Genomic DNA, 23434 nt, shown 5'->3' with positions numbered 1-23434 from the left:
TGGTAGCCATTAACGGTAAACAGAACACCAAAGTGGAACAGATCGTGGAACAGATCGTGCGAGACATACACATAGTAAAACAGGACATCAGGTAACACACTATGAATCAATTAATAAGACCCAGGGAACAATTTTCAGGGGTGACTAAAGTAGAGAGTTTACACGTGGCAATTTGTCGCAAAGTGGCGGAGGACGCATGCCGACTCGTGTCCTTGCGTAGTATCCCCTATAATTGTAGGGGAAGAGAAATATCTTACTTCCCTCCCTTATCATTATAACGAATCATTTCTCAGAATACGTATATACTTTTCTTACTATAGAGATTCGTGAATCATTCCAACACGAAAATTGCCACGAACAAACCTGACGTTTCGTGACTGACGAAGTTCTCCCTTAAAAAAGATATACATATATATATATATATATATATATATATATATATAAAACGAAAACAAGGAGTCAAACACCTTCTCAACTCGGCACGAGTTCCCATGCTGCTATTTCTGTAGCCTGCTCGAAATCGGATTTCATACGAGAATTAGGTCACCTGAAAGTTCGCTTACGAGGTTATATATTTTCAAGCAGATATTTAATTAGTACGCAGCAGTCTGATCCCATCCCCGCCCTCCCTCCCTTCCCTCCAGAGGCGGCGCCGGATGAAGCCAGGAGATTAGGGCGTCAGTTTAGGATGAAGGGGGAGAGTCTCTCGCGTGTACATCAATATGTGCTAGTTTCCTTAGTGCTGGCGTTGGCATTAGGGATCCGTGTGTGTGTGTGTGTGTGTGTGTGTGTGTGTGTGTGTGTGTGTGTGTGTGTGTGTGTGTGTGTGTGTGTGTGTGTGTGTGCGATGTATCCCAGGCACCGCAAGCTGTGCCATATTTAATGTAGGTCCTCTCTCGTCCCACTAATGTGGTCTGCGCTACAGATAAAACCCCACGACCTGTGGTGATCAAGACCGCGGAGGCGTCGTCATGAAAGCGTAGATGAGAGGTAAAGCAGGATGGTGGGCCAGGTAATGTCCCAAAATTGTTGAGGCGCTGGTGGACGTCTCACGGCAAGACGTGTCCCATACTGGCGTAAGGAGGGGTGTGGTCTCTCTGGGTGTCCCATAGTGGTGTGGGGAGGGTTGTGTGCCCCACCTGGTGTCCTCCAGTGGTGTGGGGAGGGTTGTGTGCCCCACCTGGTGTCCTCCAGTGGTGTGGGGAGGGCTGTGTGTCCCACCTGGTGTCCTCCAGTGGTGTGGGGAGGGCTGTGTGTCCCACTTGGTGTCCTCCAGTGGTGTGGGGAGCGCTGTGTGTCCCACTTGGTGTCCTCCAGTGGTGTGGGGAGCGCTGTGTGTCCCACTTGGTGTCCTCCAGTGGTGTGGGGAGCGCTGTGTGTCCCACCTGGTGTCCTCCAGTGATGTAGGGAGCGCTGTGTGTCCCACTTGGTGTCCTCCAGTGGTGTGGGGAGGGCTGTGTGTCCCACCTGGTGTCCTCCAGTGATGTAGGGAGCGCTGTGTATCCCACTTGGTGTCCTCCAGTGGTGTGGGGAGGGTTGTGTGTCCCACCTGGTGTCCTCCAGTGGTGTGGGGAGGGTTGTGTGTCCCACCTGGTGTCCTCCAGTGGTGTGGGGAGGGTTGTATGTCCCACCTGATGTCCTTCAGTGGTGTAGGGAGGGTTGTGGTCCCACCTGGTGTCCTCCAGTGGTGTAGGGAGCACTGTGTCCCACCTGATGTCCTTCAGTGGTGTGGGGAGGGCTGTGTGTCCCACCTGGTGTCCTCCAGTGATGTAGGGAGCGCTGTGTATCCCACCTGGTGTCCTCCAGTGGTGTGGAGAGGGCTGTGTGTCCCACCTGGTGTCCTCCAGTGGTGTGGGGAGCGCTGTGTGTCCCACCTGGTGTCCTTCAGTGGTGTAGGGAGGGTTGTGGTCCCACCTGGGTGTCCTTCAGTGATATAGAGGAGGGTTTGGTCCCTCTGAATGTCCCAAAAGCGTGTAAGGAGCATGTCCTTCCCGTCAGTGTCCCACAATGATGCAGAAAGTGTGCATTCTTCCCCTCCTCCCTCGGGTGTCCCACACTGGGGTCGGACAGTGGACAGCGTACGGCATTTGCTGGGGGTGGATTTGGGGGATCTGCCTGGGGCAGTGGATTTGGGTTAAGTAAATCTCACTTTTACTGTGCAATATAAGTCACGATCCTGCTTTATATACATCTCAGTGGAGTTTATTGGGTCGTAAGTGTGTGCGTGTGTGTGTGTGTGTGTGTGTGTGTGTGTTGGTACACAAAATCCTTTGAAATTACGATACCGATTCCCTCCCTCACAGACTGATGCCATAAACCTCGACACAAAGGTGCGTGTGTGGAGCTTCCTAAACCAGTAGGTGCTGAGGATATATATATATATATATATATATATATATATATATATATATATATATATATATATATGATACCAAGAAACCATATCCTCCTCCTCCTGTTCTTCGAATTTCGGACGAGGCGCACAGGAACATTCACAACAGCAGTATTCATATGTATCCAAATATACACATGAACGCTCATACACTTATACATATGAGAAATTGATAGTCTATCATACATGAATACACACACACACACACACACACACACACACACAAGGCGGGCGCAAACAGACAAAGGCCTGTCCATCATGGCTATATTTTTTCCCTAGCAGGTGTGGTGTTGACAACACAGAGGCAGTTGTTGTAGCGACCGACCTCCTGACGCTCGACCCTTCAACGCTCACTATCTCTGGCGGCTGCTGCTGCTGCTGGTGTGTTGTAAGCAAAGGCACACAACAAGACGACGACCCTCTGTCGATAATAACCCTTGTGCTGTGTGTGTGTGTGTGTACGCAAGCTGGGGGTCGGTTGGTGTACTGCAGGTGTATGCAGTAGTCAGGCTAAGGGTTAGTTGGGTGACTGGGTGCTGGTGGCTTACTGGGTGCTGGAATGGGGTTGGTTGGGTGCTGGGGGTGTCAGAAACCACACTCAAGCTGGGGGAAAGGGGTCGATTGGGTGGTGGTGGTGGTACTCGTTGCTGGAGTGTTAGCAACCAGCTAGATCACGGGGGTTGGCTAGGTTGTGCTTCTGGGATGCCAGTGGCTAGCTAATCAGCCAGCCAACCAACTATATTGGGAGGTGAGGGAAGAGGTAAGGGAGGGAGTGCTAGTGCTGGGGTGGAGCAGCCAGCCAACCAACTATATTGGGAGGTGAGGGAAGAGGTAAGGGAGGGAGTGCTAGTGCTGGGGTGGAGCAGCCAGCCAACCAAGCCACCGCTCACCAGATCAACACGTCCAGTGTTTACAGGCGCTCTTCAGGGGGCTCTCCAACCCGCCAGGGAACAACACCACCTTGGACTAGATATACAACCACTTCTATATACATCTAAAAGGAAAATACATCACCGAGGATGAAATACAGCGACCTGTGACCGAAATACAACAACCTGTATAAAAAAAAGTTCTTGAAAGAGAGGCAGGAAGTCATTATAGCTCATTGTGACGTCCTCTAGAAGGAGCAATTAACACAAGTTTCAAGTTGAAGATGACAAAATGAATCTTTGTCTTGCTCCCAATCGATAATCCTCTCCGGCTGGAGACAGAAATGTGGATGTGCCACACCAGTACGAGGTCTCATGGAACCATAAAACGTCACACGATCGTCTATATCTATCCAAATATCAAATACTCAATCTAGTTCTTCTCCTGGGTGAGACCTGCAGGAGGAGGTACCTTTTGTTGTTATAGTGCGAGAGGTTCGGACGCTCGATAGCTGTCCTTATGAATCATATAAGGTAAAGTAGGGAAAGGGTATACCTTGACCTTTGGCGAGAAACGGGAAGAATCATACAGTGGAAGATCCACAGGAAGAATCATACAGTGGAAGATCCACAGGAAGAATCATACAGTGGAAGATCCACAGGAAGAATCATACAGTGGAAGATCCACAGGAAGAATCATGCAGTGGAAGATCCACAGGAAGAATCATGCAGTGGAAGATTCACAGGAAGAATCATGCAGTGGAAGATCCACAGGAAGAATCATACAGTGGAAGATCCACAGGAAGAATCATACAGTGGAAGATCCACAGGAAGAATCATACAGTGGAAGATCCACAGAAAGAATCATACAGTGGAAGATCCACAGAAAGAATCATACAGTGGAAGATCCACAGGAAGAATCATACAGTGGAAGATCCACAGGAAGAATCATACAGTGGAAGATCCACAGGAAGAATCATACAGTGGAAGATCCACAGGAAGAATCATACAGTGGAAGATCCACAGGAAGAATCATACAGGGGAAGATCCACAGGAAGAATCATGCAGTGGAAGATCCACAGGAAGAATCATACAGTGGAAGATCCACAGGAAGAATCATGCAGTGGAAGATTCACAGGAAGAATCATGCAGTGGAAGATCCACAGGAAGAATCATGCAGTGGAAGATCCACAGGAAGAATCATACAGTGGAAAGTCCACAGAAAGGATCATGCAGTGGAAGATCCACAGGAAGAATCATGCAGTGGAAGATCCACAGGAAGAATCATACAGTGGAAGATCCACAGGAAGAATCATACAGTGGAAGATCCACAGGAAGAATCATGCAGTGGAAGATCCACAGGAAGAATCATGCAGTGGAAGATCCACAGGAAGAATCATGCAGTGGAAGATCCAAAGGAAGAACCATGCAGTGGAAGGTTCCTCTCATGGCTTAGTTCCCCCTCTACAAGGCCTCTGGAACATGGCTACACTACAGTGACCCGACACCAGATCATGGGGCGACAACCTGAGAACCCTCAGGTGTTGTGAGGTTACTGTAGGTGCGGGTAATGGGCGACCTGCGGGAGGAGGTCCAGACCTCAGGTGGTGCCAGGACACGGGAAGACGTCAGGCCTTCGGGTCTTTGTGAATCTTTGACACGACAGGTTTATGAGGCGACTTTGGGGGGTGGGTGAGGTGACCTAGGATGTAGTAAGGCTATGGTGGAGGAGCAGGTGACAGTAACACCCTCGAGACATGGGATGTAGTGAGGGAGGCTCGAGCAGAGCGGGTCACAGGAACCCCCTCGAGACCTGGGATATAGTGAGGGAGGCTGGAAGAGTGCAGGTCACAGGAACACCCAGGATGGACCAGGACTGTCGTAAGAAACTGGACAATCCGACCGTTGAAAACTCTTTGGTATCTACCCAGCCAACTTCGCCAGCCACGCCACAATGCTTCACTTTTAGAACATATGAAATTTGGATTCACAACTCACTTCGGTACTTAGATTATATAAGAGTGCTTCGCTACCAAACCCCGACTCTGGCCAGATAAACAGCCACACACCTCACAGACATCCACAGACCGCGCTGTTCTCAAAGTCGAACGCGAGATTTATGCTGATGGGAGAAAATGTACAGAATGGTGAGTGTCTTTGTGTGGCCGCGCTTCCCACACTCGCCCACCGCCCCTCTGTGTGTGCGAGGGAAGCCCTCCTGGACCACACGCACGTCCTACAACACTAGACACATTATTCCAGCAGTCTACCACGATAGGCTGAGGGTAAGACAGTACCTTACTGCTGGTGGTGCACTGGAGGGGGTATGGTCCAGTACCTTACTGCTGGTGAGGCACTAGAGGGGGTAAGGTAAGCCAGTACCTTACTGCTGGTGGTGCATTGGAGGGGGTATGGTGTAGTTTCCTCTCAGTAAATGTATAGTCAGTCTGCCTCCCTCTGTATGTAGAGTCTGTCTCCCTCCCTCTGTATGTAGAGTCAGTCTGTCTCCCTCCCTCTGTATGCAGAGTCAGTCTGTCTCCCTCCCTCTGTATGTAGAGTCAGTCTGTCTCCCTCCCTCTGTATGTAGAGTCAGTCTGTCTCCCTCCCTCTGTATGTAGAGTCAGTCTGTCTCCCTCCCTCTGTATGTAGAGTCAGTCTGTCTCCCTCCCTCTGTATGTAGAGTCGGTCCGTCTCCCTCTCTATGCATAGTCACTCAAGTCTCCCTGTGTATGTATGTATGGCCACTATTTCCCTGTGTAGTATAACCTCCTAACCTCCCTATGTGTTCATAATCTATCTCCCTCCGCTGTGTAGGCGTAATCTGCATATATACCAAGAACCGTACACACTGTATATACTTGCTGGTATACTAACTACATCCTGGGCTTGTGTTCGTCATACACCCACCCACGAGGCGCGTCTCTCGTCTTGACGCTCTCCCACAGAGCACAGCCACCTCAACAACGTCCAGAGAAAGATACAAAACGTCAAGGAAGACGTAAGCTGAAGCTTAATTGATCTAGAAGATAATCATGTGTGTGTGTGTGTGTGTGTGTGTGTGTGTGTGTGTGTGTCCGGCATCAGGGGGAGGCAGTGTGTACAAGGACGTGGGGCCGTGTTATTAAGGCATCCTAGGTATTTCCATCAAGTATCTGCCGGACATCATGATTAACACAGTCTCCCCCCTCCCCTCCAACCCTCCCTCCCTCCCTCCCCTTGCTCCTCTGACCCTCCCCCCTCCCCCCCCTCAGGATGGAGAGCCAGAGGCAGAGAAGGTGCGAGGGAAGGAGAAGGTGAGGGGGGGTTATCAAGAGATGGGAGGAGGATAAAGGTGGTGGACAATAGGAAGGAGAAGGATGGAGCGCGGACGAAAAGAAGGACTGAGGAAGATGGAGAGAGAGAGAGAGAGAGAGAGAGAGAGAGAGAGAGAGAGAGAGAGAGAGAGAGAGAGAGAGAGAGGAGGGGTAATAACCAAACAGCTTGTCCCTCTCCCAATTTGTGTAATGATGCTCACGATCGCCTCCTATTCCATCCACCCTCCTCCCATTTCGTCAATTACCCGCCGCCTCTATCTCACAGTGTGCAATTTTCTCGCCTCTTCCCTCCCTTTTACATCCTGTGATCAACGCCTCGCACCACCTCTTTACTCTTCAATCTATCTTTTCTCCACTACCATATTCCTTCTCTCTCTCTCCTCACCATTACTCTCCTTCAATCTGATGTGTGAGGGAGCTTCAGTGACCCATTTCCTTTTTTTTTTTTGAAATCCCTTGAGCGCGACGGTAAGCGTGACCCATTGGTGCAGTGGTACGATACTTGCGAGCGACGGTACGACCCATTGGTGCAGCTTTACGACACGAGCACGACGGTACGACCCATTGGTGCAATGGTACGTTACTTGAGCGCGACGGTACGACCCATTGGTGCAACGGTACGATACTTGAGCAAGACGTTACAACCCCTTCACTCCGAAGGTACGACCTCAGACTGCGACGGTACTACCCTCGGGGACAGAGCTACGACCCTTAGACGATATAGTATGACCATCGTACCCAAAGGCCGTTCCGTCGTGCTCAATGGTCGTACCGTCGTGTTCAAGGGTCGCACTGTCGTATTCAAGAGTCGTACCATCGTATTCAAGAGTCACAACGTTGTACCCAAATGCCGTACCGTCGTGTTCAAGGATCTTACTGTCGTATTCAGTCGTACCGTCGTGCTCAAGGGTCGTACCGCCGTGTTCAAGGGACGCACCGTCGCGTTCAAGGATCGCATCGTCGCGTTCAAGGATCGTACCGTCGTGTCCAAGCGTCGTACTCTTGTGCTGAGAGGTCGTGCTGTTATACCCAAAGGTCGTTCCGTCATTTTAATGGGTTGTACTGTTGTAACCAAGGGCGTACCGTCGATTTCAAGGGTCGTATCGGTGTACCCAAAGGCGGTACAGTCGTGTTCAAGGGTCATACCGTCGTGTTCAAGGGTCGTACCGTCGTGCTCAAGGGGTTGATGTCCAGTCTGGAGAAAGTATGTCAACGACTTCTACTCTTCAATATGTAGATCACCTATTTACATGACCACCACCTAACCCACGGTTCATTCCTCTGTACACTAACTCTCCTCCTGTACACATATGGCCACCCTTGACTGACTACATCCTCCCCCCTCAGTTCATCAACCCGTTCCTCTACCACCATTTATCCAACGCTGTATCACACATCTTACGCCTCAGTCCTCGACGCGAGCCTAACATACCTACCCCACACATTCCTCCCGCAGCGGACAATGTATTACCAACCTTGTATCAATTACGAATTCAACAGGTACAAAAATCCTTTCCTTTTTTTTTTCTTTTTTTCAACCACCACTCCAGAGTTACAGAGGGAAGGGCCAACTCTTTTTTTTTTTTTCCTTTTTCTTTTTATGTTACTTTCACACTTGGCGGGCCAGCCGAGGGTAAGGCCAGGCCAGGCGGGGGGCAACAGTGCGCACGAGAAATAGAGAGAGAGTTAGTGAAACGTGGAACCGCGACACCGTAGACTTTTTCACGTTGGGGGAGGTCGGTACGTCTGTGGTAAATGTGTGTTTCCTCAATCACTAAGGTTATTGAGGGATCTTTAACAAGTGTGTGTATATATTATATATATATATATATATATATATATATATATATATATATATATATATATATATATATATATATTGGGTACAACCACTATTCTCGGCTCCATATCTCCAGCTTATATTCTAGTTTCTCGCTTGCACCACACAACTGAATCATTTAGAGGCTGTCCCTAACACTGACTGTCAGTCTTGCTATGGTTCTGTCTATCACACACACACACACACACACACTCACACACTACCACTTACAAGTGTGAAATATTCCTAGCAGACTCCGCTACAGAGGGACGCTCCCGCCCAATTCATGGCCGCTATGTTCGCCTTATATCCATGCAAGAGGACCTGCCTGTCAAAATGACTTCCTGTACTTCGTCGTCACCTCCAGCAGTCTCGACAAATTCATTTTCATTCACAAGACGTCAAACTCCTCCTCCAGTTTTACATCATTCAACCATATTCTTCACTCCGGAATATATATATTTTCTCTTTTTCATTTTCATCGAAGTCCAAACTTTACTTTGTTTGTGGCATCGTTCAATTTCGCCCTCTCCACCACCAGAAGTTCCTCCACAATCCTTCGTATTGCCTCAACGTCTCGTGTTGGCTGACCCTTGACCACATCTTCGTCCCCTCCACACGTTTCTGCAAGGCTCCCACTGACTTGAACCCCCCAATGGCATTTCTCCTACTACCTCTATCACCAGGTAGAACGCTCCTAACGACTCCATATGGTCTATTTCTAATTATACTTGATCGCCGTTTCCCGCGTCAGCCAGGTAGCGCTTCTCATCTTGGTTTATATCCACACATATTCAGACACATCCCAGTCTAGGCCTTCGAGGAGGATGAGCACTCCCCTCTTGAGTCCTTCTCCTGTTTCCCCTTTTAAGAAATATATATATATATATATATATATATATATATATATATATATATATATATATATATATATATATATAATGAAAATCTTTCAAAAAACACACCTTTTAACTTACATGACCGTAAAGTCCTGACACATCAACACTTATTTCCAAAATGCATCACTACCCCATATACCTCAGGTTCACAACACATGCCCGTCGTCTTACCTATCAATACGACTGGGTTTCCCAGTCAAAAAAAAACTCTAAAAATACATAAAAATAAAGTCTTTATTTGAGGGATAATGTTGGTTTCATGATGCATCACCTAGGCAGACCACAGCTCTGGCTCTTCCTTCAATGGTGGGGCCTCGTCATCCTGGCCATGCGTGTATAATCCTCTAAATTACCAGTGTGGCAAACACCTTCCACCCACACACACAGGTATATATACACACACACACAACCATTTCCGTCAAATTCAGTTGCTACCTTAACCAGTCCTCCTGCTGAAGGGAGCTTACCCCTCTCTCTCTAGACCTCAGTAAAGCACCTTACTTGGATGTCGATCATTTCAACAATCAACACAAATTTATATATATATATATATATATTTCTTCTTTTAGACCGCAAAGTTTGGTTCTTTTCGCCCCCTCCTCCCCAAGGCCACAAACTATTGACGCAAACTTTCTCCTCCTTCTCAGGACGCGAAGTAGTTTCCTCAAGACGCAATTATTACCCTCAAGGACGCAAATTAATTTTTCCTTGATAAACCCCTGAAGACAGACTGTTAATGTCACCATTTGTACACAAAATTACCGTCAACCTTACGTAGTGGAAGGCATGATGACCTTACCTCTCTATCACCGTTCGGAACACCTCCAACTCCGTTGCCCAAGCCAGGAGGAAGCATCGAGGGTAAAACAAGTGAAGCTCATGGAAATCGACTCTGTCCAAAAGGCGCGGACCTGATGTGGAGTCAGGAACCAACGCGCCGGCGCGGGAGTATGACATCATTGTCTTTCATGTTCGTACCTTCCCATCCATCACTACTGACCTATTAGGTACAGGTAGTCATGGCCTTCTTCTCCGGGTCGGTAGTGGAGGGTTTGAGCTGCCCTGCTACTGGCTGCTGTCAGGAGGGCCATATAGTCGTACTGATGAACCACCAATAAATCGCTACTAACACTCAAAGCTCTCGTGTCAATCTAGAAGATCTCGTATATATTACAATTCAATATCGAAAGAAGAATAGACACACCCTCTCCGATATGGTGTGATAAGCGTTATCTCAATGACTTCCTCCCCGCTTTCTTGCACACGTCCACCATCTCGGGACAAAGATAGCGTCGTGAAGGGCTCACAGATAACACACACCTCCACTTCCCTATCTACACTGCTGATACATTCTACCCCCTCGCGTTTAAGTGTGTCAAGTTTTCTACTATAAATACCCTATTATCACGACCCATCTTTTGTCATACCTTTAAAAAGAACAAAATCCTTAGAAAACTTTGCGTCACAGAATCCCCAAATTACACGAATGTACAATTTGTCTGTAAGGTTATTACAGGGTGGAATTTTACCGGGGGAGGAGTGGTTTGACCGCCCGCTAAATAGCAAGACACAGTTGGCAAAATCCTGACACGGTTTGGTGAATGTGTGACCCGTTGCACAGTATAGTGTAGGATTTCCCTCATGATACGTTTATTGAGATGTAGTTCTGGGGTTGTGAGGGGGTAGCCCAACTCAGATTCTCTGGGGTAGAGGGAGTACAGCCTTTTGAGTGCGATGGTACGAACGCTTGAGCCACGACGGTACGACCCTCAGCACGATAATCCGGCTCTTAAGCACGACTCTTAGCACGACGATAAGGCTCTCGAGCACCACGGTACGACCCTCGAGTATGAAGGTACGACCCTTGAGCACGAAGGTATGACCCTCGAGCACGACGGTGCGGGCCTTGAGCACAACGGTACGACCCTTGAGCACGAAGGTACGACCCTCGAGCACGTCAATCCGGCCCTTAAGCACGACGGTACGACCCTTACCACGACGATAAGGCTCTTGAGCACGACGGTACGACCCTTGAGCACGACGGTACGACCCTCGAGCACAAGGGGACGACGGCCCAAGAGCACGACCACAAGACCCCCTGGGATACTATGGCCCATAAGCTTTGACCCAACCCAGATCAAAGGCCGGGCCAACATGTTCCAAAGTTTACGATTCATAAATAGTACCATCGAGCTCGAGGGTCGTTCCATCGTGCTCAAGGGTCGTTCACTTGTGCTCAAGAGGTGAAGACTGAAAACTCTCTCTCTCTCTCTCTCTCTCTCTCTCTCTCTCTCTCTCTCTCTCTCTCTCTCTCTCTCTCTGACTCGGGGAGCACATTCATGTGTCTTGCTCCATGCATCGCCCAGGTCCACATACGAGGCCTTTGATTTCCCCAAACCATTTTTTTTTCCAGGTTCTCCGACGCAATATGCAGCAGTGTTGCCATCCTGGCCAAAATTTCCCCTTTTTTTCCCCCCCTCTCTCTCTTTCTCTTCATATAAACTCTTAACTTTCCATAATATTTCTATGGCTTTTTCTTTCTTTTTAAGAATTTTTCCTCTGAATGTTGTTTCGTCCAATATGGGAAAGCTAACGATACATTAAGACGTGCGTCCACATACGAACGCTGGGCGTATCTGCTCTTTGCGTCCACACACGAACGCTAGAGTGTATGAACGCTGTGGCGTACGAATTTTGTGGTGTATGAACGCTGTGGCGTATGAACGCTGTGGTGCATGAACGCTGTGGTGTACGAACACTATGGCGTATGAACGCTGTGGTGGACGAACGCTGTGGTGGATGAACGCTGTCGTGTATAAACGTTGTCGTGTATGAACGCTGTCGTGTATGAACGCTGTCGTGCATGAACGCTGGTATGTTACAAGCGGGTCCTGTGTGGTCAAGTTGCCTAGGACCCAACTTCTGCTTCGAAGTTCGTTCCAACGAAGAGATCCACCAGCCAACCAACACACCACTACATTACTGTGGGGCCTGACCTTATATATATATATATATATATATATATATATATATATATATATATATATATATATATATATATATATATATATATATTATGAACAAAATAACAGTCTGAAGTCTATCGAAATTCCTGCAGCCAAGCGCTGTCTACCATAGATCTGTTCTTGTGAAAATGAAGGAAACTTTATCCCTACGATACACACACACACACACACACACACACACACACACACACACACACACACACACTTGCTGTGTCTGCATTACTTTGTAATGGTATGTACACATGATCACAGCCAATGTATGAATTACTTTACATGCCAACTAGATATACAAAAATGATCAGTTTTAAATACACGGGCAATATTCGACCAGATAACTGAAATATTCGACCAGATAAGTGAAATATTCAACCAGATAACTGAAATATTAAACCAGATTACTGAAATATTCGACCAGGTCACTGAAATGTTCGACCAGATAACAAACATTCGACCAGGTCATTGAAATATTTGACCAGGTCACTGAAATATTCGACCAGATTACTGAAATATTCGACCAGGTTACTGAAATATTCGACCAGATAACAAACATTCGACCAGGTCATTGAAATATTCGACCAGGTCTCTGAAAATTCGACCAGGTCACTGAAATATTAGACCAGGTCACTGAAATATTCGACCAGGTCACTGAAATATTCGACCAGGTCACTGAATATTCGACCAGGTCACTAAAATATTCGACCAGATCACTAGAGCGCTTTCAGATAGACATTTCGAACCCTACAATACACTGATGTATTCTGGCGTTCTACCATTGCTTAATATTAGATTACCGTCAACTCCAAACATTTTCTTTCTTTCTTTTTTAACTTTTACGAGCTTTTAAAAATGTATTTTGTTTCTTGATATATGTCCAAGCAAGGGAGTAGAGATTCCCCAACACACGCTCCACTGAAGGTCAATGATATCGCTCGGGACTTGGTAACTGTGTACAATTTGCAACCATCTGGCCCAGCGTCACGCTAGCACGATAATGACCCCCGGCGCTGAGACCAGTCTCAGTCCAATCCTCAGCTTACACGACAGTACGCTAGTGTGGTCCTCAGCTCACACTACAGTACGCTAGTGTGGTCCTCAGCTTACACGACAGTACGCTAGTGTGGTCCTCAGCTCACACTACAGTGCGCTAGTGTGGTCCTCAGCTCACACTACAGTACGCTAGTGTGGTCCTCAGCTCACACTACAGTACGCTAGTGTGGTCCTCAGCTCACACTACAGTACGCTAGTGTGGTCCTCAGCTCACACTACAGTACGCTAGTGTGGTCCTCAGCTCACACTACAGTACGCTAGTGTGGTCCTCAGCTCACACTACAGTACGCTAGTGTGGTCCTCAGTTCACACTACAGCACGCTAGTGTGGTCCTCAGCTCACACTACAGCACGCTAGTGTGGTCCTCAGCTCACACTACAGCACGCTAGTGTGGTCCTCAGTTCACACTACAGCACGCTAGTGTGGTCCTCAGCTCACACTACAGTACGCTAGTGTGTCCTCAGCTCACACTTCAGTATGCTAGTGTGGTCCTTACCTCACACTACAGTACGCTAGTGTGGTCCTCACCTCACACTACAGTACGCTAGTGTGGTCCTCACCTCACACTACAGCACGCTAGTGTGGTCCTCAGCTCACACTACAGCACGCTAGTGTGGTCCTCAGCTCACACTACAGCACGCTAGTGTGGTCCTCAGCTCACACTACAGCACGCTAGTGTGGTCCTCAGCTCACACTACAGTACGCTAGTGTGGTCCTCAGCTCACACTACAGCACGCTAGTGTGGTCCTCAGCTCACACTACAGCACGCTAGTGTGGTCCTCAGCTCACACTACAGTACGCTAGTGTGGTCCTCAGCTCACACTACAGTACGCTAGTGTGGTCCTCAGCTCACACTACAGTACGCTAGTGTGGTCCTCAGCTCACACTACAGCACGCTAGTGTGGTCCTCAGCTCACACTACAGCACGCTAGTGTGGTCCTCACCTCACACTACAGCACGCTAGTGTGGTCCTCAGCTCACACTACAGCACGCTAGTGTGGTCCTCAGCTCACACTACAGCACGCTAGTGTGGTCCTCAGCTCACACTACAGCACGCTAGTGTGGTCCTCAGCTCACACTACAGCACGCTAGTGTGGTCCTCAGCTCACACTACAGTACCCTAGTGTTGTCCTCAGCTCACACTACAGTACGCTAGTGTGGTCCTCAGCTCACACTACAGCACGCTAGTGTGGTCCTCAGCTCACACTACAGTACGCTAGTGTGGTCCTCAGCTCACACTACAGTACCCTAGCGTGTCCTTAAGTCACACTGCAAAACATTAGTGTGTCATCGGCTTTCACTACAATACAATGCCGTGCCTTCACTTCACGCTACTCAACACTCTGGTGTTTCCTTAACGCATGATATATATATATATATATATATATATATATATATATATATATATATATATATATATATATATATATATATATATATATATATATATATATATATATATATATATATATATGTATATATATATAAAGCGGACCCAGGTCCAGTTTCCTGAAGAGCTCATGGAGTTACACGAAGGATCTTTCTTCTAGAAACCCCTTCAGCTTCAAGGCTGCGCTACTTCCAGTAGCAGGGAAATGAGAGACTCCTTTTGGCGTGGGTGGGTCTCTCGGACGAGACTGTACTGCCAGGGATACAGCTTCGTCAAAGGTGCCTTTCCACTCGCACTCTAACCCTAAGAAGGCAGCATCCGATATATATATATATATATATATATATATATATATATATATATATATATATATATATATATATATATCTTTTCCTTTTTCCATGGCCCCCGACATACTCTAATTAAGACACAAAATAGCACTACATCTTCCCGGTATATGCGAAAGTTCAGATGGCTCAGTCGAGGGTATACTGCAGAGTGGAAGTCCTTCGTAACACGACCTCTGAATTTGGCTCACTCTTCGCGAGCCTCAGTGTGGCTTCCGGGTCTTGAAGCCACGGAGAGGAGGAAGGGGGGCGTGGCGGAGGAGGAGGAGGAGGAGGTGGGGGCCTACAGACGTGCGAGGTCAACGCTATGTTTCGTGTGTCTCACTGGGGAGTCGACGCCCCCGGTCAACGCCCCGAAATTTACGCTTCGTCAAGTGGCTGTGGGAGGGGAAGAAAAGGACGCCCCGGTACAGCGAGTGTGAGGAAGACAAGACATCAACACCTCGAGACGTGATAGTGGACGAGATGGTCTGTGGTCCTCACGTCCACAGTCAACGCTGAAGGAGAGGGATTCTCACGGTCGAGTTACCGAACCCCGGCGTTCAAACCGGTGAAATCAACGCTCCTGCAAGCCATTATATGGACATACGCACACGCACTCAACGCCCTTGCAAACCATTATATAGACACACACACACAAATACTCACAAGCACGTTTGCACCTTCAGAAGGGCCGGGGTGTAATTGAAAGGAAGGTTAACTCTCCAGTGAACGGCTGGACAGAAGCAAAGTCCACGTTAGTGTAAGAGTTGAGCAAAGAGTGACGCGGCAAAGTCAACAGCGTAGTCTGGTGATCAACACAGTTCAGTCAAGACGGAAGCATTCAACAAGTTAGGTCAGGGCAATACCTCTCAACAGTTCAGTCAAGACGGAAGCATTCAACAAGTTAGGTCAGGGCAATACCTCTCAACAGTTCAGTCAAGACAGAGGGACTCAACAATTCTGTCGAGACTGAGACACTCAACACAGTCAAGACGGGGACGCTCAGCAGTTCAGTCAAGAAGGGGACGCTCAGCAGTTCAGTCAAGAAGGGGACGCTCAGCAGTTCAGTCAAGAAGGGGGACACTGAATAGTTCAGTCAACATGAAAACAACACAGTTCAGTCAAGACAGAGGGACTCAAAAGCTTACTCAAGACAAAGGGACTGAAAAGCTCCGTGAAGACAAAGGAACTCAGCAGCTTTGCCTCAGTGGCAACCAATAGCTATTTACCTATATTCGCCACACTGATCCCAAGACTTTAAAATATAATCCTAAAATACCTTATATAAACACGAGTGATAAATATTGACTTTCATAAAAAGGGAAGTAATCTTTTAAGAAGAATCATCTTCCCACAACAATCTACAATATCTACAACTAGTATTCATAACCTACCCAGTTATTTCTAAAGATATACCACCCCATTTTAAATATCTTGCGTATACTCGATAGGTAACAGAGTATATCTCGCGTATACTCAGCTTCTAAACCCATCCTCCCTCTCAAAGTAAACCTTATACAAGAAATACTCACATACTAAACTATATTTACCCCCCCGAGACCCAATACCTTTCCCTACCCCTACGAGGAAATTAACATAGGGTCATGTGTAGGTAGAGAGACTTTCGCGTCGCTCCTTCCTTTGTTGTTGGCAAAGTGTGGAGAGGAAGGCATTCATTATTAAGTATCTGGGGCTGGCCAGAGAGAAGGTCGCACATAACGCATTATTACCACACAACGCACCCACACACTTTTCGTCCCCAGAATAATCATTCATACCATTACACACCAGAGAGAGACGCTGTTCTCTTCGCGCGTCACCTCGAAGTGTGTCTGCGCGAGGGGGAAAAAGTAAAAAAGATTGAACTCAAAAAAAATCTGCCTTGAAATCAGGTTTTTTTTAAAGAAAATTTTATCCTTTTTTTTTCTCTCGACGATTTTGTGTAAGGTTCACCATGACAGGTCGAGGTGCCCCTGTGTTGTTCAGTTACGTCTTCGTGTGGTCGACCATCTCGTCCCCAGCCGATCCCCGGCACTAGCTACGCAACTGTGGCCACCATTGCGCTCTCTCTATGGCGGACGAGGCTAAAATCAATGAAAAGCCAGTGGCAACGCTCGCGTTCTTTGGGCGTTCGAACCCCCCCAACGCACGTCGTATTTTCGAGACTACACAAAACCCCTCTCTGCCACGAGGGCCTTCCCCCATGACCCCCCAGGAGCCATAAACTAGGTCAGTGTGATGACCTGGGAGGAGGCCAGGTCACGCGGCCGAGTCCCCATCCTGTTGCGTCCTTGCCTCACTTGTTGCACAGGGCCGCCCCGAGCAACTCCTGCCACTCTAGATAGTGATCCTGCCCTGGTCCCCCGGGCTCCTGCTGTCCCTCACTAGGTCCCTTCCCTGGCCGCCAAGATCATCCTCGATCCCTTAGGGTGGGAGGGAAGGAGGCTGCTGGTCGTCAGGTTAGGAAACCCCAAGACCAAACTGGGAGAGTCTGTGGTCAGAGTGGTCGTAAGGGAGGAGGACGGGAGCGCGTGTGTGTGTGTGGAGGTAAGCGACGCCTTCCACCGCGCGTTCGGGGGGTCTGATGTTTCTACGCGAGCGTGACACCTGCGGTGGTTGTATAATATAGACGGAAGATGAGGATAATATGAGGATTAATGCGCGTTTTCCTTTGTCACAAGAACCCAAGTTCGTATCTTAGCGACGTGCTGTATACACACACACACACACACACACATCACACTCACACACACACACACAGCGTTGGCAGTCAAAGTCCCCTCCGACCATACTCACTCACACTCACACACACACACGCAACGACAAAGTCCCTCGAAGCTCCGCTGGCAAGGCGCGTCCGCCACCTCCACAGGTGTAAGGGAGGCGCTAGGTAGGAAGCACTTACCTTATCTTTCAGGTTAGTGTTGCATAGATGGCCGGGCTCCGCTACAGTACCGTCCACGCACTCTTTACCAGTGTTTGTGCAGTTGTGCAGCTGGCTCACCACTGAACGTAGCAGGAACACTCACCGCTGCTGGCCTCTCCTTGCGCCGAGGGTTGAGTTGGTGGTGGCAAGCCTGCTCACCTGTAACCCTTGCAACCCGGGCGTGGGCGTGCAGGGCGGGCGTGTGTCTGTCAGTATGTGTGTGTGTGTGTATGTATGTATGTGTGTGTGGTGTGTGTGTGTGTCTGTGTGGGCGTGTCGGCCGAGGCACACGGTTCTAAAGTGGACGCCCCACCGTCACCCACAGATGGTATTCCCCTGCTGCAAGGCGCGAACACAAGCGACCGACGCTGGGCTGGGGAGCGAGTGAGTGAGGAAGGGAGGGAGGGAGGGCAGCGTGGAGCGAGGGGCCAGGCCGGGACACGCCCTCTACCCCGCCCACACCCCAGCTTGCGCACTACCTCTCCTGCTGCCTCGCCGGTGATGTCGGCCCTTTGTCCCCATGTTGCCTCCCCTCCCTCCCTCCCCCACTCACTCCCCTCACGGCACACGCCCTCACCACACCACCTTGCTGATGCCGCCGCCGCGCCCTCTCCCGCACCCACGCCCTGGCCCGCGCCCTCACTACCACCTTGCTGCCGGAGCCGCCGCGCCCTCTCCCGCACCCACGCCCTAGCCCGCGCCCTCTCCCGCACCCACGCCCTGGCCCGCGCCCTCACTACCACCTTGTTGCTGGAGCCGCGCCCTCTCCCGCACCCACGCCCTGGCCCGCGCCCTTACTACCACCTTGTTGCTGGAACCGCGCCCTCTCTCGCACCCACACCTTGGCCCGCGCCCTCACTACCACCTTGTTGCTGGAGCCGCGCCCTCTCCGCACCCACGCCCTGGCCCGCGCCCTCACTACCACCTTGTTGCTGGAGCCGCGCCCTCTCCCGCACCCACGCCCTGGCCCGCGCCCTTACTACCACCTTGTTGCTGGAGCCGCGCCCTCTCCCGCACCCACGCCCTGGCCCGCGCCCTTACTACCACCTTGTTGCTGGAGCCGCGCCCTCTCCCGCACCCACGCCCTGGCCCGCGCCCTCACTACCACCTTGTTGCTGGAGCCGCGCCCTCTCCCGCACCCACGCCCTGGCCCGCGCCCTTACTACCACCTTGTTGCTGGAGCCGCGCCCTCTCCCGCACCCACGCCCTGGCCCGCGCCCTCACTACCACCTTGTTGCTGGAGCCGCGCCCTCTCCCGCACCCACGCCCTGGCCCGCGCCCTTACTACCACCTTGTTGCTGGAGCCGCGCCCTCTCCCGCACCCACGCCCTGGCCCGCGCCCTTACTACCACCTTGTTGCTGGAGCCGCGCCCTCTCCCGCACCCACGCCCTGGCCCGCGCCCTTACTACCACCTTGTTGCTGGAGCCGCGCCCTCTCTCGCACCCACACCTTGGCCCGCGCCCTCTACTACCTTGCTGCCGCCGCCGCGTCCTCTCCCGCACCCACGCCCTGGCCCGCGCCCTTACTACCACCTTGTTGCTGGAGCCGCGCCCTCTCCCGCACCCACGCCCTGGCCCGCGCCCTTACTACCACCTTGTTGCTGGAGCCGCGCCCTCTCCCGCACCCACGCCCTGGCCCGCGCCCTTACTACCACCTTGTTGCTGGAGCCGCGCCCTCTCCCGCACCCACGCCCTGGCCCGCGCCCTTACTACCACCTTGTTGCTGGAGCCGCGCCCTCTCCCGCACCCACGCCCTGGCCCGCGCCCTTACTACCACCTTGTTGCTGGAGCCGCGCCCTCTCCGCACCCACGCCCTGGCCCGCGCCCTCACTACCACCTTGTTGCTGGAGCCGCGCCCTCTCCCGCACCCACGCCCTGGCCCGCGCCCTCACTACCACCTTGTTGCTGGAGCCGCGCCCTCTCCCGCACCCACGCCCTGGCCCGCGCCCTCACTACCACCTTGTTGCTGGAGCCGCGCCCTCTCCCGCACCCACGCCCTGGCCCGCGCCCTTACTACCACCTTGTTGCTGGAGCCGCGCCCTCTCTCGCACCCACACCTTGGCCCGCGCCCTCTACTACCTTGCTGCCGCCGCCGCGTCCTCTCCCGCACCCACGCCCTGGCCCGCGCCCTTACTACCACCTTGTTGCTGGAGCCGCGCCCTCTCCCGCACCCACGCCCTGGCCCGCGCCCTCACTACCACCTTGTTGCTGGAGCCGCGCCCTCTCCGCACCCACGCCCTGGCCCGCGCCCTCACTACCACCTTGTTGCTGGAGCCGCGCCCTCTCCCGCACCCACGCCCTGGCCCGCGCCCTTACTACCACCTTGTTGCTGGAGCCGCGCCCTCTCCCGCACCCACGCCCTGGCCCGCGCCCTTACTACCACCTTGTTGCTGGAGCCGCGCCCTCTCCCGCACCCACGCCCTGGCCCGCGCCCTTACTACCACCTTGTTGCTGGAGCCGCGCCCTCTCCCGCACCCACGCCCTGGCCCGCGCCCTCACTACCACCTTGTTGCTGGAGCCGCGCCCTCTCCCGCACCCACGCCCTGGCCCGCGCCCTTACTACCACCTTGTTGCTGGAGCCGCGCCCTCTCTCGCACCCACACCTTGGCCCGCGCCCTCTACTACCTTGCTGCCGCCGCCGCGTCCTCTCCCGCACCCACGCCCTGGCCCGCGCCCTCACTACCACCTTGTTGCTGGAGCCGCGCCCTCTCCCGCACCCACGCCCTGGCCCGCGCCCTCACTACCACCTTGTTGCTGGAGCCGCGCCCTCTCCCGCACCCACGCCCTGGCCCGCGCCCTCACTACCACCTTGTTGCTGGAGCCGCGCCCTCTCCCGCACCCACGCCCTGGCCCGCGCCCTCACTACCACCTTGTTGCTGGAGCCGCGCCCTCTCCCGCACCCACGCCCTGGCCCGCGCCCTCACTACCACCTTGTTGCTGGAGCCGCGCCCTCTCCCGCACCCACGCCCTGGCCCGCGCCCTCACTACCACCTTGTTGCTGGAGCCGCGCCCTCTCCCGCACCCACGCCCTGGCCCGCGCCCTTACTACCACCTTGTTGCTGGAGCCGCGCCCTCTCCCGCACCCACGCCCTGGCCCGCGCCCTTACTACCACCTTGTTGCTGGAGCCGCGCCCTCTCCCGCACCCACGCCCTGGCCCGCGCCCTCACTACCACCTTGTTGCTGGAGCCGCGCCCTCTCCCGCACCCACGCCCTGGCCCGCGCCCTCACTACCACCTTGTTGCTGGAGCCGCGCCCTCTCCCGCACCCACGCCCTGGCCCGCGCCCTCACTACCACCTTGTTGCTGGAGCCGCGCCCTCTCCCGCACCCACGCCCTGGCCCGCGCCCTTACTACCACCTTGTTGCTGGAGCCGCGCCCTCTCCCGCACCCACGCCCTGGCCCGCGCCCTCACTACCACCTTGTTGCTGGAGCCGCGCCCTCTCCCGCACCCACGCCCTGGCCCGCGCCCTCACTACCACCTTGTTGCTGGAGCCGCGCCCTCTCCCGCACCCACGCCCTGGCCCGCGCCCTCACTACCACCTTGTTGCTGGAGCCGCGCCCTCTCCCGCACCCACGCCCTGGCCCGCGCCCTCACTACCACCTTGTTGCTGGAGCCGCGCCCTCTCCCGCACCCACGCCCTGGCCCGCGCCCTCACTACCACCTTGTTGCTGGAGCCGCGCCCTCTCCCGCACCCACGCCCTGGCCCGCGCCCTCACTACCACCTTGTTGCTGGAGCCGCGCCCTCTCCGCACCCACGCCCTGGCCCGCGCCCTTACTACCACCTTGTTGCTGGAGCCGCGCCCTCTCCCGCACCCACGCCCTGGCCCGCGCCCTTACTACCACCTTGTTGCTGGAGCCGCGCCCTCTCCCGCACCCACGCCCTGGCCCGCGCCCTTACTACCACCTTGTTGCTGGAGCCGCGCCCTCTCCCGCACCCACGCCCTGGCCCGCGCCCTTACTACCACCTTGTTGCTGGAGCCGCGCCCTCTCCCGCACCCACGCCCTGGCCCGCGCCCTTACTACCACCTTGTTGCTGGAGCCGCGCCCTCTCTCGCACCCACACCTTGGCCCGCGCCCTCTACTACCTTGCTGCCGCCGCCGCGTCCTCTCCCGCACCCACGCCCTGGCCCGCGCCCTTACTACCACCTTGTTGCTGGAGCCGCGCCCTCTCCCGCACCCACGCCCTGGCCCGCGCCCTCACTACCACCTTGTTGCTGGAGCCGCGCCCTCTCCCGCACCCACGCCCTGGCCCGCGCCCTTACTACCACCTTGTTGCTGGAGCCGCGCCCTCTCCCGCACCCACGCCCTGGCCCGCGCCCTTACTACCACCTTGTTGCTGGAGCCGCGCCCTCTCCCGCACCCACGCCCTGGCCCGCGCCCTTACTACCACCTTGTTGCTGGAGCCGCGCCCTCTCCCGCACCCACGCCCTGGCCCGCGCCCTTACTACCACCTTGTTGCTGGAGCCGCGCCCTCTCCCGCACCCACGCCCTGGCCCGCGCCCTTACTACCACCTTGTTGCTGGAGCCGCGCCCTCTCCCGCACCCACGCCCTGGCCCGCGCCCTTACTACCACCTTGTTGCTGGAGCCGCGCCCTCTCCGCACCCACGCCCTGGCCCGCGCCCTTACTACCACCTTGTTGCTGGAGCCGCGCCCTCTCTCGCACCCACACCTTGGCCCGCGCCCTCTACTACCTTGCTGCCGCCGCCGCGTCCTCTCCCGCACCCACGCCCTGGCCCGCGCCCTTACTACCACCTTGTTGCTGGAGCCGCGCCCTCTCCCGCACCCACGCCCTGGCCCGCGCCCTTACTACCACCTTGTTGCTGGAGCCGCGCCCTCTCCCGCACCCACGCCCTGGCCCGCGCCCTTACTACCACCTTGTTGCTGGAGCCGCGCCCTCTCCCGCACCCACGCCCTGGCCCGCGCCCTTACTACCACCTTGTTGCTGGAGCCGCGCCCTCTCCGCACCCACGCCCTGGCCCGCGCCCTTACTACCACCTTGTTGCTGGAGCCGCGCCCTCTCCCGCACCCACGCCCTGGCCCGCGCCCTTACTACCACCTTGTTGCTGGAGCCGCGCCCTCTCCCGCACCCACGCCCTGGCCCGCGCCCTTACTACCACCTTGTTGCTGGAGCCGCGTCCTCTCCCGCACCCACGCCCTGGCCCGCGCCTTCTATCACCACCGCGCCCTCTCCTGCACCCACGTCTTGGCCCGCTCCCTCTGCCACCTTTCTGCCACCGCCGCGCCCTCTCCCGTACCCACGCCCTGGCCCGCGCCCTTACTACCACCTTGTTGCTGGAGCCGCGCCCTCTCTCGCACCCACACCTTGGCCCGCGCCCTCTACTACCTTGCTGCCGCCGCCGCGTCCTCTCCCGCACCCACGCCCTGGCCCGCGCCCTTACTACCACCTTGTTGCTGGAGCCG

The 23434-nt window shown here is 53.5% G+C and overlaps 1 protein-coding gene across 2 annotated transcripts in view; it reads right to left on the bottom strand.

Moving 5' to 3' along the window:
• The window catches only part of LOC139760247 (uncharacterized), a 753913-nt gene that overhangs the window by 282412 nt on the left and 448067 nt on the right, over window positions 1–23434 (bottom strand). The window contains exon 1 of one of the 2 annotated variants that reach the window (XM_071683167.1): window positions 17991–18533. The exons of the other annotated variant lie outside the window; for it this stretch is intronic. The gene's annotated coding sequence lies outside the window, so the exon portion shown is untranslated. Of the gene's footprint in view, window positions 1–17990; window positions 18534–23434 lie in introns of those variants that run through there. 2 annotated transcript variants of the gene reach the window in all.

Source organism: Panulirus ornatus, chromosome 36 (assembly GCF_036320965.1).
Source record: "Panulirus ornatus isolate Po-2019 chromosome 36, ASM3632096v1, whole genome shotgun sequence".
NCBI lineage: Eukaryota > Metazoa > Arthropoda > Malacostraca > Decapoda > Palinuridae > Panulirus > Panulirus ornatus.
The sequence above is the reverse complement of the archived record's forward strand: the minus strand, read 5'-3'. Positions and strand labels throughout refer to the sequence as shown.